This window comes from Pipistrellus hanaki (assembly GCF_964339955.1).
Source record: "Pipistrellus hanaki genome assembly, chromosome: 4".
Lineage (NCBI taxonomy): Eukaryota > Metazoa > Chordata > Mammalia > Chiroptera > Vespertilionidae > Pipistrellus > Pipistrellus hanaki.
This window is the reverse complement of record NC_140506.1, coordinates 73,846,695-73,864,569: the sequence shown is the minus strand read 5'-3', so window position 1 is coordinate 73,864,569 and position 17,875 is coordinate 73,846,695. Positions and strand designations below refer to the sequence as shown.

Sequence of the window (17,875 nt, the reverse complement as noted above, 5' to 3'; positions counted from 1 at the left end):
ATGAAACTAATAAATTTCCTTTTACCCTTTTAACCCATTTTAAACAAATTCCAATAGGTAGGTTAATTTCTCTGTTCTTTCCTTAAGTGTAAGACAGGACAAAAACAGTTGCGAGTACATGAAACAGTGTATTCTTGTACTTATTTAGTTACTTATTATTGTATTATTGATTTGTATTATTTGTATTATTGTATTTGTCTTATTATTTTTACTTTCTATCTTTACTTATTTATCTTTTGGGTAATGATGGCTGGTAATTTACCTACTTCTGCCCAACCTGAATGCTTGCTGTCATCCTCTTTTGTCAAATTATATTTTTCTACTAAAATAATTTAACCTAAATGTTTTTTAATGTCTGAGGCCAAGTCCTGGCCAGGTGGCTCAGTTGTTATCCTATACACCAAAAAATTGCAGGTTTAATCCCTAGTCGGGGTATGTACAGAAAGCAACCAATATCCATGTTTTTTATTTGTTTCTCTCTCCTTCCCCCCTCTCTAAAATCAATAAAAACATATCCTTGGGTGAGAATTAAAAGAAAAAAGTCTGAGGCCAAGACCATTTATAACAATGCAGAAGGAAATTTTTCTCAGTTCCCATCAATCAAGTTGTCAATTTCTAGTAAAAATGTTTAAATGACTAGGTCCTGGCCACAAATTAGATAGCTAAAGTTTTTCTTATCTCCTTTAATTGCCCTATAAAAGCAAGGAAATCCCAACTACTCTTTAACTCCTTTCCTAGTTTCTAACTCAAATAGTGCATATCAACATCCCCAGTGGGGGGCGGGAGGGGGCACCACCTCTAAAACTTACACAGCTGGAAATAGGAAAAGGGTAAATTTATTATTAATTTTTTAATCCTAACCCAAGATTATGTCTTCAATGTTTTTTAGAGAAGAGGAAAAGAGAAACATTGATGTGAGAGCAACATCGGTGGCCTCCCCATATGAGCTCCGACTAGAAATGGGATCTGAAACCTAGATAAGAGCTCTGACGGGGATCAAATCTGAAACCTTTGTGTAGGGGATAACACTCCAACCAGCTGAGCCACCCCATCAGGGCAAAAGAAGGTCAAGTTATCTGTCTGGTGGGTAACCAGTTCCAGGGGCTATTTCAATTATAAATTCACCAGTTGCAATATAGATATGTCTCTCCATAATACATTATACATATCATTAGATATGTATAGTTTCTGTCTACAAACCAGGGCTCATTTTAACCAGATACTCTAATAAGACCTCTTCACTACTCTGTGCTTCTATAATTATACCATAACATAACCATACACAGTACTTTTTTTAGCTGCCTCTTGCATGCCCCCTACTAGGGATCAAGCCCGCAACCCAGGCATGTGTACTTGACCAGAATTAAACCCGGGACCCTTCAGTCCACAGGCTGACACTCTATCCACTGAGCCAATCCAGCTAGGGCCTAAATCACTTTTAACAGAGTACTTTTTAAAGGCTAAATAAATAAATAAATAAATCATTTCCCTTGCCATACTACAAAAACAATCTAACAGTTATAAGGGGAAATCCCAGGAAGAACAAGTCCTTTCCCTCACAGACTTCATATTCTCCAGTTTCTGGAGATTTACCTTGTGATCAGTGTTACTTATAAATGTTTTATTTTCTTAAAAAATTCAATTTCTCAAAAGTATGAAACAGTATTTTTGTAATTGATTTAGAGAGAAGAGAGGAAGGGGGGAGAGAGAGCACAAGCACTTTCGAGAAGTTGACTTGTTGTTCCACTTATTTATGCATTCACTGATTGCTTCTTGTATGTGCTCTGCCAACCTTGGTGTATCAGGACCATGCTTCTATATTTTGTTTTGAAACACACCATCAACTGAGCCACCTGGTCAGGCTACACCTGGTCAGGGTTAAAGAGTATTTTTATAACTAATATGCATCGAATGCTTACTATTTGCCAAATGCTATCCTAAAGCACATTTTTTTTGTGTGTGTGTGTATATATACATACACACACACACACACACACACACACACAGTGTGCAGGAGCCAACAAATCGGTGATTCTCTCTCGTCATTAATATTTCTCTCTCTTTTCTCCCTTCTTCTCTGAAATCAAAAATATATTTAAAATGTATTTTTTAAGATATCTATTATAATTTTAAGAAACAAAATCTTTCTCAACAAGACTTGTGCCCCAATAAGCAGGGGGGCGGCAGGGTTGCGGCATGGGGACAGGAAGAGATTAATCAAAGAACATATATGCATATATGTATAACTCATGGACACAGACCATAGTATGAGGAAGGCCTAGGGTGGGGGTTGGGTGAAGGGGAGCAAAAAGGGAGAAAATGGGAGACATCTGTAATATTGTCAACAATTAAAACAAACAAAATAGTAAACCAAATCCTTGTATGTGCAAGCGGCTTGGGGAAGTAGGGGAGGAGCCGGGATCTTCCCAGCCTCACCCTGGCCCAGCCTATCTCAGTGCCATGCCCAGGCCCTATGACCCCCTGTTCTGGGTTCCCAGACTTTATAGTCAAAGGGGTAGATGGGATGCTTTAGAGATCCCTGGAAGGAGATAAATGCCTGTGCTGTGAATATATTAATAATTGAATGAGAGTGGTGGTGGGGGGGGAGCCAAAATTACTAGATTTCTAATTTTATTCTGGACTTAAATATCCTTGACTCGTTTTTAAACTGGAGACTTTATTTCTTAAACTCTTAATTTTCTAAATCATGGCTAATAAAAATTCTTAATTCTCAATAAGTTTTCCAACCAATCTGCAGTGAACAGCTCAAATTATTTTTTATTTTAAGATGTACGTATTTTTAAAGTAATGAAAAACAAACATCTACAATAAATCTTCCTCACTTAAAACTTTAACATGTCCGGCTGCTGTGGCTCAGTGCTTGAGTATCGACCCATGAACCAAGAGTTCATCAGTTAAATTCCTGGTCAGGGCTCGATACCCAGTAGGGAGTATGCCAGTTGGCAGATCAATGTCTCTCATCGGTGTTTCTATCTCTCCCTTCTTCTCTCTCAATAATAAAAAAATAATAAAAACAAAAGAACTTAATTTGCCATTACGAATAGTTCTCAAGCATCCATCAACACCACCAGGGAACCAGGTAGAAATGCTAATAACGGGCCCCGCCCAAGGCCTGCAGGATCAGAAGGTGTGGGTGGGGCTGAGCAACTGCTTTAACAAGCCCTCGGCAGGATGCTGATGCACACAGGAGTTTGAGAACCACTGGCTTCAAGGCTAAGATTTCGGCTGCCTAGATTCAAATCTTGGAATCAAGATCTGCTTGACTGGGTAATCAAGAGTAAATGACCCAGCTTCTCTCTGCTTGTTCCTCATCCTTAGAATTATGGGGTTGTTCTGAAGGTTAAATAAGAAAATATACAGTAAAAGCGTGAGAGCAATGCCAGGCACATAAAATATTCAAATGTTAGCTGTAGTCTAGGGAAAGGCAGAAAGCCTAGTCCTTACCCATCTAAGAGTTAAGTACCTAGTGACGAGGCCAGACAAATGTAAACAGAAACAAACACTCCTAGAGGAAATAAAGATGCCCTCCTAGGCGGGGCAATCACGCTTACTGGGATACTGTAGGAACAGCAAATTCTGACCAAACAATACAGGCTTTAAGCGAGAAGAGCCTGAAGAAAGAAAAATCATTCCAGCCTACAGGTGTGAGCCAAGACCCCAGAAGCAGGCCAAAGGAGAGCACAGGCAGTAGACTACCGTGGCTAAAAAATGGACAAAACAAAACATGTACAGTAGTCCCCCCTTATCCACAGGAGATATGTTCCAAGACCAGCAGTGGATGCCTGGAACCACAGAGAGTACCAAACCCTGTACATACCATGTTTTTTTCTATACATACATACCTTCCTGCTGAATCAACTTCTTCACCTCTGCCGGAAATGTGGCAGCAGCTTCTTCTGGCACAGCCTCTGCCTTAGTTCCTACATTTCTCAGTCCAAACCTATTCCTGAACCTGTGCAACCACCCCTTACTTGCAGTAAATGGCTTGGTGTCACCCCTTTCAGAGGATCCCTTGCTCAGGTCTTCGTACAGGCTCAGTGCTTTCTGGCGCAGCATGCTGCCATCAACCGGAACACATCTTCTGTTCATGTCTTCCAGCCACAAACTTAATGCCTTTTCCATTTAACCAAGCACTTGCCACGCACGGTGGCTGTAACTGTTGCAGTCTGGGGCGCAACAGCAAAACTAGCACGAATTTCTGTTTCCTTCTTCACAATTTCACGGATAGAAGACTCGTTCTTGCTGTAGATCTTAGCAACCTCAGCATAGGATTTCTTTCCTTTCCTTATTGAGTCAAGAATTTTCACCTTTTCACTTAAAGGGAGCACTTGAGTATCTCTTGGGTATATCGGAATTGCCAGCTTCACTACTGTTGCACTTTGGGGCCATTAAGGAAAACAAGTGTTACTTGAACACCCGCACTGCAGTATCAAAACCGAGATGGCAACTATGTGACTATGGGCCGGTAGCTTATACACAGCGTGGATACTCTGGACAAAGGAATGATTCACATCCAGGGCGGGACGGGACGGGACAGGACCTCATCATGTTACTCGGAACGGCGCGAGACATTTAAAACTTATGAATTTTTTATTTCTGGGAATTTTCCCCCTAATAGTTTCTGACCTCAACTGGAACCGCGGGAGTGAAACCGTGGATAAAGAGGCGGGGTCTATTTGCAGTAGGAAATTTAAGCAGTCATCCCAAATCATTGGGAGAGAGAGAAAGCCCTGCCTCCTCTGGGTACTCTAATGCACATTCTGGTTTGCAAACTAACTTTCCCTTTTGTTTCCTTGGCACCCAGCGGTTACTCTGCAGCTCTGTGGGCTATCAAGCCATTGTCTGCAGCAAAGGTCAATGCAGAGAGGTTGACAAGTCTGCACGGGGCCCCGCATTCGCAGGAGGGAGCACTACGTGCACAGGACCCGACATCTGAACACTCTTAGCCGCAAATTAGCGCAAAACCGTTAACACTAAAAACAAACAACAAAAACTCCTCGCTTTAATAAAGGGAAAACTTGCCTAAGCAAGAGTGGAAGGGCTGGAGGAAAGGGAAAGAAAGACAGTTTTTTGTTGTCTTCTTCCTCCCCTGAAACCCGTCTGGGTGCTGGCCTAATCCCGCCGGCTTATGTTCCAGGCATGAAGGCAGAGGTTTTCCTTCCGGTCATTGTTTATTTCCACCGTAAAAACAGACCCCGCGGGGCAGGCGCGCCCGCCGGGCCCGGACAAAGCCCACTCCGCGTCCCACCTGCGGGAAGGCAGGGAAGGACAGGGACGGGGACGACAAGGGGCGGCGCTCCCCAGGCTGCCTGCCGGGCCTCCCGCCCGCCCTCCGGCCGAAGTTACCGAGCAGCGTGGCGCCGACCCCGCCCCCGCGCCCGCGGGCCAATCCGGCGCGTCTGCTGCCCCGGCACACCAGCCCCGGAGACACCGAGCCCAGCGCGACCCCTCCGCTCGGGCCTGGCACCGCGCGCGCACCCGCAGCGCCCGGGCCGGCCAATCAGCGTCCGGGCATGCGCAGCCGCAGGCTCGCTCGCTCGCTCGCGCGCGGGCCTCACGCGTGAGGCGACCCCCCCCACGCGCGCGCGGCGCTCACGCGCGCGCCCCTCCCCCACTAGCCCCCCAGGCGCGCGCGTGCAACTGTCGTCCCCCGCGACCGCGTCTGTCCCCGCCCCACCCCCAACGCCGGCGGCCCGGGGTACCCCGACACGGCCGCCGCCCACGGCCCCCAGACTTCTGGCCGCCCAGACCCGGAGGGGGCGTCCCACATAATGGCTCTGCTCCCGTGGCACCGGGGCGAGGGGCAGGGGGTGCAGCGGCAGGGACTCACTCACCCGAGTGCAGCCGCCTCCAGGCAGCGCCGGGATCGGGGTGCCGAGGGGAGGCGAGGGTGGGCCGTGCGCGAGCCGCGGCCGCGGAGGATCAGCCTTGGGGGGAGGCGAGCTGGCTAGCGGGCAGGAGGTGAGAGGGCGAGGGGCCCGTGCGTCTCCAGCCGAGCTTCTGTCACCGCCGCATGGCCGCCCTGCAGGGCCCCGCTCTGCGCCTCGATCCAGTGGCCGGGACCCGAGAGAGAGGCCGGGGGGACCGCAGCAGGCGGGCGGCCGCGGCTAGAGAACGCGTGCGGGGAAGCGCGGGGGGGCGATCGGTGGCCCCTTTTCTCTGCTCTCTGAGCTTCTCTCTCACCCTCCTCCTTTTTTTTTTTCCTCCCCCTTTTTTTTTTTTTTTTTTTTTTTTTTTTTTGTTCCTAGAAGTCTTGCTGCGCTTGCGCACCCGCCATGCGGCCCAGCGGGAGTTGTAGTTTTTGACTCTTCCCTGTGAAAGCGATAGCGGGAGCTGTGGACTACGACTCCCAGGAAGCATCGCGCCCGCGAACCCCCGAGCCCGGGGGACGCCAAGAGCGCGACGCCCGGCCCTCTCCTGCAAGGACTGTCAATGGAGGCGCGGGGCGGTGGGATCGAGAACATGGCTGCACCTGGGGCCTGTGCGGCCGCCCGGTGGGGGAGGGGAGCCGGGGTGCAGGGGCGAGAATCCGGGCGGCTGGGGGGGCTCCAGCCTTCTCTCGGCGGAGCATCCGCCGCCGTGCAAGACTCGAGCTTACTCCTGCACCCCCAGATTCCCTGGAAATTGCGAGACCGGGACGCGGCCACGGGCCGGGAAGCCCCAGAGCGGCCCGCCCAGCCTCCGGGCTCGCCGAGGGATTTCCTCCGCCCGGCACCACCCTCTGGGACACAAAAGAACTTAGTTTTTTGAAAGCGTGCCTCGGGAAAGAGGAGTGCGCCCGGACTTTGCACCGGGGAGGGGGTGGGACTCTTCTGTGCCCCCAGAGGCTTCGCTCACGTGTCTACACATTTAGAAAGAAAGTTGAGAAAAGGCCATGGAGTGGGAGCAGATAACCTGATTTGTAGCCAGGTTTGTTCTGTCAACCACTGAGGCTTTTTTTTTTTTTTTTTTTAACTCAAATCCATCCACCCCCCCCCCCCATCCAGTTTTTTCTTTTGCTTCTCAACTTTCATTAGCTCATGAGTTTCCAGAATGCTGAGACATTACTGTACACTGAAACTCAAAGTTTAAAAAAACTTGACCCAGAGATTTCAGATGTTAACGTAAAGCGCGGAATTGAGTGGTTTTGTGATTTTCCTCCCCTTGGGGGATTCAAGCCAAGCCGGCCGTCCTCCCCCTCTCCCTCTCCCTTCTCCTACCCTCCCTCTCCCTCTCCTTCTCCGTAGGTGGCAACCACATCGCCTTTTCCAGCCTCTGTCGCTGGCAAGAAAACTTTCCAAACAGCCATTCTTTTGATGTACAGCAGTCCCCCTTATCCGCGGGAAATACCTTTTCAGACCCCCAATGGACGCCTAAAACCCCAGATAATGCCACACTGTATGTATATATGTATATGTATATGTATATGTATATGTATATGTGTATGTATATATATATATATATATATATATATATATATATATATATATATATATATATATATATATATATACTGATTTTTCCTGTACATACATACCTTCCTCCTTAACCCACTTCAACTCTGCGGGCAATGTGGCAGCAGCTTCTTCACCAGCAGGCACAGCCTCTGCAGTAGATCCTACATTTCTCAGTCCAAACCTGTTTCCTGAATCTGTGCAACCACCCCCTACTTGCAGTAAATGGCTTGGTGTCACCCCTTTCAGAGGATCCCTTGCTCAGGTCTTCGTACAGGCTCAGTGCTTTCTGGCGCAGCATGCTGCCATCAACCGGAACACATCTTCTGTTCATGTCTTCCAGCCACAAACTTAATGCCTTTTCCATCTTAACCAAGCACTTGCCACGCACGGTGGCTGTAACTGTTGCAGTCTGGGGCGCAACAGCAAAACTAGCAGGGATTTCTGTTTCCTTCTCCACAATCTCACGGATAGAAGACTCGTTCTTGCTGTAGATCTTAGCAACCTCAGCATAGGATTTCTCTCCTTTCCTTATTAAGTCAAGAATTTTCACCTTTTCACTTAAAGGGAGCACTTGACGGCTTCCCTGGCATATCTGAGTTGCCAGCTTCACTACTCTTGCGCCTTGGGGCCATAAAGATTTTTTTAAATGAAAAGGTTACTTGAACACCGGCACGGAGATACAGTCTATCTGATAAGGGAGACCGCTACTAAGTGACTCATGGGCGGGGAGCCTCTACCGCCTGGAGACGCGTTAGAAAGTGAGTTGTGAGACAAAAGTTTCTTTAGTCATGATAACCCTTGTCATCATTAAAAGTTTGGGAGATAGTTCCCTGCTTCTATGAATTTGTTTAGTGCTTCAGAATGGAATTGTGCTCCTTCTTCAGGAACTCCAACTTCCTTTATGTTGAAACAGTTTCTAAAACTCTTAAATACTAAAGCAATTTCTAGAACTCTAGCTGGCTTTGAACTGCCTCTAGACATAAACCTGGCCCTCTGGGGACAATGAACAGTACTGTGTATGGAATGGTGTGTGGTTTAAGTAGCAAGCCTTTTACTCAGTGTACTGATTGATGTTGATGGGTGTAACCCTCAAATTTATGTATACAACCGTGATTTACAACCTTTTTAATCTCATGACATATATGAATTAATTACCAAAATCCTGCAGCACATCAAAAAAGCATTTTTTTTTCCTAATCTGACCCCCAAAAAAATTAGATATAATTTGATGCAGCCACACTGGATGGCTCTCATGGTATTGGCTGTTGTCATTTTTTAATTTGACAATCTAAGGGAAAAGTTCCCTGGCTAAGTAGTCAGGTATTACATGTTTTAAAAATTGGCACACTATGGTGACATAGCACACCATTTGAAAATGGCTAGTCTCTAGTCATTAAATATGCTTTTTCAGTCTTCCCTAAGGCCTGGCTCACTACCTGGGCTGTTATTGGTATACTTGTAGCTCTTTGTTAGCAATTTCTCCCTCACCTCATTGGTACAATGTTTTGTTAATTGTGATCATGTTATAAGCCACTTTGTATACCATGTTATAAGCCACTTTGTATACCATCTCTCAGTATAGCCACTTATTTTTCAATCACATTCAACTTACTTTAGAATAACATTCAACATAACAAGATATGTGTGCCATGACTAAGATTGTAGGAAGAGCAAATTCACAGCTCTTTATTCATTCTCACTTCAGTGCACAAATAACAGGTGGCAGAATCTTGCATGTTATTTATATCAAATTATTCCAAATGTTTCTGTTGTTTATGTTTATTTTATATTTATTATATCTTTATTGATTTCAGAGAGAATGGGAGAAAGAGAAAAAGAGAGAGAAACATCAATGATGAGAGAATCACTGATTGGCCACCTCCTGAATGCCCCCCACTGGGGATTGAGCCTACAACTCTGGCATGTGCCCTTACTGGGAATCAAACTGTGACCTCCTGATTCATAGGTCGACATTCAACCACTGAGCCATGCCGGCTGGGCACTGTTGTTTATGTTTAACCGAGTGTATGTAATACTGAAGATAAGTGTCCATATAATATGACACTTCCATTCTATTGTATTCTTGGGAATCAAAAGCCAAGTCAAACTGTTCTAGGCCAGGCTAGAGATGAATCTAAATCAAATGTGAGCTCTCCCACCAATGCAAATTCATCTTCACATAGACTCTGAACTTTCAATCTTGTTGACTGCTTTTAAAAGCAAGGGATCTGGGCCCTGGTTGGGTTGCTCAGTTGGTTAGAGGATCCTTCCAATACATGGAGGTTTCAGGTTCAATCCCCGGTCAGGACACATATAAGAAGCAACCAGTGAATGCATAAATAAGTGGAACATTAAAATACCAACAGCATATTTCACAAACCTAGAACAAACTCTCCAAAAATTCATATGGAATTAAAAAAAAAAAGTCCCCAAATAGAAGCAACAATCCTGAGAAAGAAGAACGAAGTTGAAGGGATCACAATACCAGATATCAAACTATATTACAAAGCCACTATTCTCAAAACTGCCTAGTACTGGCACAAGAGTAGACATATAGACCAATGGAACAGAACAGAGAACCCAGAAATCGACCCAAGCCATTATGCTCAATATTTGACAAAGGAGGCAAGAACATATAATGGAGTCAAGATAGTCTCATAAAAAAAATGGTATTAGGAAAATTGGACAGATACATGCAAAAAAATGAAACTAGAACACCAACTTACACCATAATTTGAAATCACATGAGGAGGTGCCCTGCCTCCCACCGTGTGAGGAGGCACCCTGCAGGGGGCCGGGACCCATGCCTGACCCGTGTTGTGTCCACTGGGGTGGGGGCAGGTGCTCCTGTATGTTGTGTCTTTGCTCCGGCCCGCTCCCAACCCCAGCCTCCCCAGGGCCACTGGGGCTGGGGAAGGCACACAGTCCCCTCCCGCCCAGCTGCACACGCAGCTCCTCCTGAGCAGTCATGAGGCCCAACTAATTAGTACATTCTCCGTTTATATAAAGAGATAGAATATGAGTAACAGGATATTGTAAAAATTAAGTTATGAAAAAAAACTAAATATATTTTTATTGATTTCATGGAGAAAGGGAGAGGGAGAGAGAGATAGAAACATCAATGATGAGAGAGAATCATTAACTGGCTGCCTCCTACATGCTCCCCAATGGGGATTGAGCCCCCAACCCAGGCATGTGTTCTCGGTCAGAATCGAATCCAGGACCTTTTAGTACTCAGGCCAATGCACTATTCACTGAGTCAAACCAGCTAGGGCAAGTTACAAAATTTTTATTAAAACGTTTCTTGCATACCATTATATTGGCTGGGCCATAAAAATATTTGGTGTGGACCACAAGTTTGACATACTTGATCTACAAAAGGGAATACTTACACTGCTGTAAAAAGGAAGAAACTCTTACCATTTGCAACAGCATGGATGGATCTGGAAAGCATTATGTGAAATAAGCCAGTCAGAAAAACGTAAGTATCACAGGATCTCACTCATTTATGAAATATGATGAACAACATAAACTGATGAACAAAAATAGAGCCAGAAGCATTGAACAGGCCATTCAATCTAAGAGGGAAGGTAAAGGGGAGGTAAGAGATCAACCAAAAGACTTGCATGCATGCATATGAGCATAACCAATGGGTACACACAGTGGGATGGTGAAGGCATGTGCTAAGGTGTGGGAGCAGCTGGGGAGAGGTCAATGGGGGAAAAAGAAGACATATATAATACTTTAAACAATAAAGAATTTGGCCCAAACCGGTTTGGCTCAATGGATAGAGCGTCGGCTTGAGGACTGAAGGGACCCAGGTTCGATTCTGGTCAAGGGCATGTACCTTGGTTGCGGGCATATCCCCAGTAAGGGGTGTGCAAGAGGCAGCTGATCGATGACTCTCTCTCATCGATGTTTCTAGCTCTCTCTCTCCCTTCCTCTCTGTACAAAATCAATAAAATATATTTTTTTAAAAAATAAATAAATAAACAATAAAGAATTTGAATTAAAAAAAAATAAGAACTAACCAATATATCCCTCCCCCTCCCACATCAATAAATAAAACTTAAACTAAAAACAACAAAAATCTAGGGTCCTAAAGAATAATTATTGGGTTTTCAATACTTGGTGTCAGGAGTGGACCTTCTCCATTGTCATGTGACCCACCCAGAATAGGAACCTCTGCCCACCCATTCTGACAGAACTACATTTAGACCACTTGGCCAAGGTCACTGTTGTTGAGATCATTTGTGGGAGTGCTACTTTTAGAAAAAGCAACCAAGTAGGTTGCATTGGTGTAAAAAAAAAAAAAGGGTAGTGTTACTTTTGAAGATGCTCTTTCAAATCCAAACTGAATAATCTTTTTGCCACTCTTCCATATAGTTTAAATTGCCCAAAACCATAGTCGAGAAACTCTTGATACAATTATTTTTTTTTTTTTGCAACACATCCAGTATTTTGATAAATACTAAACAGAAATCTTTTTTCCAAAACTTCTCAATGCAGTCCCAATATATTCTGAGTTCAATTTATTGGTTTGTCTTTATAGGATATATAGACAATGTGATATAAAATATATATCATTTGTAAGATAGCAGTTTTGTCTTTTAGATCAATGTTGCCAGTTAGGATTTGCATGCCTACTTCCCATCACATGGGTAAGGTCATAGTAACATCTTTGGCTGTTAAATAGTATCTGGACTCTAGGAGGTAACAACTTGGTTATTACAAGGAGGCTTTTTTAACTGATTACAGAACACTGTTTTTGAACAGTTTTTATTTGGATAACAATCATATTTAGAATTCTGGATTAATGACCTCTTTCAAAGGTAGGGAAAAATAAATCCAACTTATAATTTATTCATAATAATTAATAATGTAGAAGGGATCTAAATAGACCTTCCAGCTCTTCCTATGCCTTTTGTGCAAATATCTGCCCTATGCAGTAAACCTAAATCATGCAACACCAGTTGAAATAGTTTTGTTGAGTTAACCGGATTTAGATGCACATTATCTCCTATTTAGTGTTATGATTATATTTTTGTGACTGTTCTGTAACTTAATTTTTAAAAAGTAAAATCTCTATAGTATTTTCTCTGCTCCCTCAAGGATTTGGGGAATCAGATGATATGTAAATGAAAATACTTTATAAACTCTTAATTAAATGTTATATAAATATTAGGTGTAATAAGTTAACATTCAAAGCATTATTTACATTAGGTGTAATAAGTTAACATTCAAAGCATTATTTACAAGCATCTTATGAACAAAATGTCCATGTTTTGTGCTTCTTCTTCTTTTTCTCCTTTTTTTTTTTTTTTTTTTTTTTTTTTTTTTTTTTTTTTTTGTTAATTCTTACCCAAGGATATTTTTTCCATTTACTATTTTTAAATTTTTATTTTTTAGAGAGAGTGGAAGGGAGGAAGGGGGAGTGAGAGAAAAACATTGATATGAGAGAGACACAGGGATTGGTTGCCTCCCAAACTCACCCCTACTGGGCTATAAATAAAACCTGCCGCCCACATACCTGCCCTTGACCTGTAATCAAACCCGAGACCCGAGCCACTGAGCCACACCAGCCAGGGCTCCATCTTTCTTCCTTCCTTCCTTCCTTTCTTTCTTTCTTCCTTTCCTTCTTTCTCTCTTTCTTTCTTTCTTTCTTTCTTTCTTTCTTTCTTTCTTCCTTTCTTCCTTTCTTCCTTTCTTCCTTTCTTTCTTTCTAGATATATTTTTATTATTTCAGAGAGGAAGGGAGAGGGAGAGAGAGATAAAAACATCAATGATGAGAGAGAATCATCTATCGTTTGTCTGACTGTTTCATTGGGGATCAATTCCACAACTTGGGCATGTGCCCTTGGCTGGAATGGAACCTGGGACCCTTCAGACTGCAGGCCAACACTCTATCCACTGAGCCAAACCAGCTAGGGCTTCATGTTTCATTTCTAACCAAAAATATATCTTGTTTATTTTAAAATTTTACTTTAAACATTTTCTTCTTGGTATTTCCAATATAAATTTAACGTTCTGTTTCTTTCCTTTATTTTTTAATCCTCAACTAAGGATATACTTATTGATTTTAGAGAGAAGGGAGAGGGAGAGTATTATTGATGTGAGAGAGAAATATCAATCTGTTGTCTCCCTGACCGGGAAATGAACCCACAACTTTCTTAGTGTAAGGGACAATGCGCCTACCCACTGAGCCACCCTGCAGGCACAAAGTTCTGTTTCTTTATTCTTTTTTTTAATTAAAATTTTTTTCCAATTACAATTTCCACTTCAAAATTACTTTATATTAGTACAGCATAGTGGTTAGACAATCATATACTTTATAAAGTGTGCCCCTCAATATTTCCAGTAGGTTTCTTGGTTGTTGTTTTGTTTTGTTTTGTTTTTGTTGTTGTTGTTGTTGTTGTTGTTGTTGTTTTTTAGAGTGAGGAAGACAGATGCCCAGCCAGTGTGTGGCTCAGTGCTTGAGCATCTACCTATGAACCAGGAGGTCAGGGCACAAGCCCAGGTTTCACACTCGGTCCCCAGTGTGGAGCATGCAGAAGGCAGCTGATCAATGATTTTCTCTCATCCCTTCCTCTCTGAAATCAATTAAAAAAAAACATTTAAAGGGTATTCATATTTTTAAAATATTTTTCTTTATTGATTTCAGAGAGGAAGAGAAAGGGAGAGAGAGATAGAAAGAAACATCAATGATGAGAGTGAATCATTGATCAACTGTCCTGCATACCCCACACTGGGGACCGAATCTACAACCCAGCCATATGCCCCTGCTGGAATCAAACCTGGGACCCTTCAGTCTGCAGGCCAACACTCTATCCACTGAACCAAAATAATAATAATAATAATTTAAAAAAGTGAAAAAGAAGACTGGTGCAACCACTGTGGAGAACAGTGTGGAGTTTCCTCAAAAAACTGAAAATGGAACTCCCATTTGACCCAGTAATCCCACTTCTAGGAATATATCCCAAGAAACTAGAAACACCAATCAGAAAGGATATATGCACCCCTATGTTCATAGCAGCACAATCTACAATAGCCAGAATTTGGAAACAGCCTAGGTGCCCGTCAGCAGATGATTGGATCCAAAAACTATGGTACATCTACACAATGGAATACTATGCTGCCATAAAAAAGAAGGAATTCTCATCATTTGCAGTAACCTGGATGGAATTGGAGAACATCATGCTGAGTGAAATAAGCCAGTCAATGAAAGAGAAACACCACATGACCTCACTCATTTGTGGATGATAAAGAACATTATAAATTGATGAACCAAGAGACAGATATAGAGACAGTAAAATAACAGGCAGACTGTCAAATTACAGTGCGGAGGGGAGGAAGATCTGGGGGAGATAATAGATTAACCGAAGGACTTGTGTACATCCATATAGGTACAACCAATGGACATAAAACTCTGGGGAGGGAGGGTGTGTACGAGAGGGATGGAGGGGGGCAAAAAATAAAAAAAATAAAATAAAATAAAATAAAAATAAAAATAAAGTAAAAAAAAATAAAAAAAATAAAAAAAATAAAAAAGTGAAAAAGAGAGAAAAAAATTCACTTTGTTGTTCTGCTTATTGATGCATTCATTCCTTGATTCTTGTATGTGCTCAGATCAGTCCAGTAACCTTGATGTACCGGGACAATACTCTACTAACTGAACTAACTACCTGGCAGGATGGTTTCTTGATTTTTTTATCTTTTCATATTTACCAAGCCTTTTCTCTTTTCTGGTGAATCATAGCAATCCTTTTAAAACCCTTCAAGACCTTGTGTTTATTATAATTAATGTACATGCACTTGGGGAAGTTTTCATCTAAGAATAAAGAGAGTGTTTGAACAATGGATAAAGGGGGGGAAAAGAAGAAGCCAATAATAATGAAATTAGCCCACCATCAGTTATTCAAGTACTTGAATTGTTTTTCCAGCAGTGGGAAAGTATTTAATTATCCTCTCCCCCCGGAATCTAGGGAGGGACTGGACATGCTCTGAGTTGTACCGGGGGCCTTTGACTGACTTTATTCATTCCAGCAAATTGTGCTCTCCCATCCCAAATGAACTCAGAGTGGCCCCTGGGTAATAGGTAAGTGAGGAGCAGCAGGAAAGAACCTGAGCTATTAGCCCCGCAGCATAGCTCAGTGGTTGAACATCAACCTGTGAACCAGGAGGTCACGGCTCAATTCCTGGTTGGGGCACATGCCTGGGCTGCGGGCTGGATCCCCAGGATGAGGCGTGCAGGAGCCTTCATGTCTGAAATCAATTTTATATATATATATATATATTTTTTTTTTAAAGAGAACCTGAGCTATTAAATTCTGAAAAGTCTAAGAAACTCTCTGTCCTTCAGAAATCCTATATAATAAAGATGTAATATGCAGATGGTCATTATACTGTGAAGCATAACAACCGACTGTGTAACGACTGGATCACGGATCAGTGAGCTACAGTGGGCAGTGGAGAGCTACAGGAGGGGGCAGGGCAGCAAGCTACTGGGTGTGTGTGTGTGGGGGTGGGGGGACAGGAGGAGAAGGGAGTACAGGAGGCAGCAGCGAGCTACTGGCAAGCTACTGGCGCACAGATTTATGTGCCGGGCTACTAGTGTATAATAATGGCTAACTTATTTTTTATTGATTTCAGAAGGAAAGAGAGATAGAAACATCAAAGATGAGAGAGAATCATGTATCAGCTGCCTCCTGCACACCCCACACTTTGGATTGAGTCTGCAACCCCCAGGCATCTGTCCCACCTGGAAATCAAACTGTTACCTCTGATTCATAGGTCAACACTCAACCACTGAGCTACACAGTCAGGCTAATAATGGCTAATTTTTTGAGCATTTCTTTAGTGCCAAATGCCGTGCTCAATATTTAATAGGTTATCCCATTGCACACTGACAATGGCCTGTGGTTGGTGCTTAAAGCATTCCCATACCATAAGAAGGTTCAGAAAGATTAAACTTTTGTTTGCTTATCTGGGCCTGGAGCTGAAATACAATTTGAGGCCTAGATGTCATCTCTAGGAAGGAAAGGTCAGGGGGTCCAAACCTCATGACCAGCGACATGCTAGAAGAGGAAAAGTCACCCTGGGGGCGAGGTCCCACCCTACAAATTGATTGTCCATTGCTAGGCACCTGGGACTTTCCGTCCTGGTGACCTTCTGTGCCCGGCCACCATCCTTGCTCTGCTCATATCTGTCTAACTGCCTACAACAGTTGCTTCTATTTTTTGCTTTGTTGTTTGGCATATTTTTATGAATATATTTTTAAAGCAAATCCTTAGTAAAATTATCACAAAGCATCTGTGCACCTAAAATTTTGATGCACACTGCCAATTTACCCTCCAAAAAAATTGCACCACTGTTAATTCTGGTGGAAAGTAGCATTTTTCTTTTAGCAGTTTTGATACAGTATACGTATTAGTGATGAAAAATTAGGTATTTTTTCCACATTTTTATTATTCATTTGCATTTATGTTTCTGCAAACAATATGTCATTTTCATTTTCACAATTAGATCCTACGCGGTTTTCCCTTATTCTCTTATATACGTTCTTTTTATAAATGAAAGAAAATTGCCTTTTGTTTGTTATGTGTGTTACAAATATTTTCCTGGTTTGCCTTTTGACTGTGACATCTTTTTTATGTTGTTGTACTGGTTTCATTTTTACATAGTCCAAGTTATCAATTTTTTTCTTTATGTCTTCGGTACTGTAAAATCAATGGTGAGGCTGAAACCGGTTTGGCTCAGTGGATAGAGGGTCTGCAGACTGAAAGGTCCCAGGTTCGATTCCTGTCAATGGCATGTACATTGGTTGCAGGCACATCCTCGGTGGGGGGGGGTGTAGGAGCCAGCTGGTGGATGTTTCTCTCTCATCGATGTTTCTAGCTCTCTATTCCTTTCCCTTACTCTCTGTAGAAAATCAATAAAATATATTTTTTTAAAAATCAATGGTGAGGAAAGCCTGCCTTACACCAAGATAGATAAAGTAATAGAGACAGACATGTATATTATATTATATGTATACACAACACGCACACACACACACACACACACACACATTCTTTTCACAGCAAGATTTCTACATTTTTCTATCTCTAGCATCTTCCTCGTTTGGGTGAGCTGTCTGGGACTTTCCATTTCAGGGCCCTTTAAGGCCCTACCTCAAGGTAAGCCACACGCTCCTGCCCCAGGGCATCCTTCTCAGCTGCCCCTCGTGGAGTAGGGCAGCCGCCTATGACTTGCTTGCCTTCCAGCACAGAACCCACAGGCCCATCACTTCCCCGCTGCCTCGGGCCATTGTTTTCCAACCCAGAGCGAAAGTTCTCTACCCGGAACCCGGAACTCTGCGCTTCCCCGCAGGCTCCCTCATCACTTCTTTGATGCCTGGGGTTGCAGCGGCTCTGGGCAGC

General features: G+C 43.2%; 1 protein-coding gene across 8 annotated transcripts in view; it reads right to left on the bottom strand.

Moving 5' to 3' along the window:
* The window catches only part of GTF2I (general transcription factor IIi), a 99,546-nt gene extending 91,899 nt beyond the window's left edge, over positions 1-7,647 (bottom strand). For 5 of the 8 annotated variants that reach the window (XM_084881982.1, XM_084881986.1, XM_084881984.1 and 2 more), the window contains exon 1: positions 5,856-6,260. The gene's annotated coding sequence lies outside the window, so the exon portion shown is untranslated. Of the gene's footprint in view, positions 1-5,855; positions 6,262-7,537 lie in introns of those variants that run through there. The other 3 variants (XM_084881989.1, XM_084881983.1, XM_084881988.1) reach the window with 3 other exon arrangements.
* Positions 7,648-17,875: the final 10,228 nt, after the last annotated feature.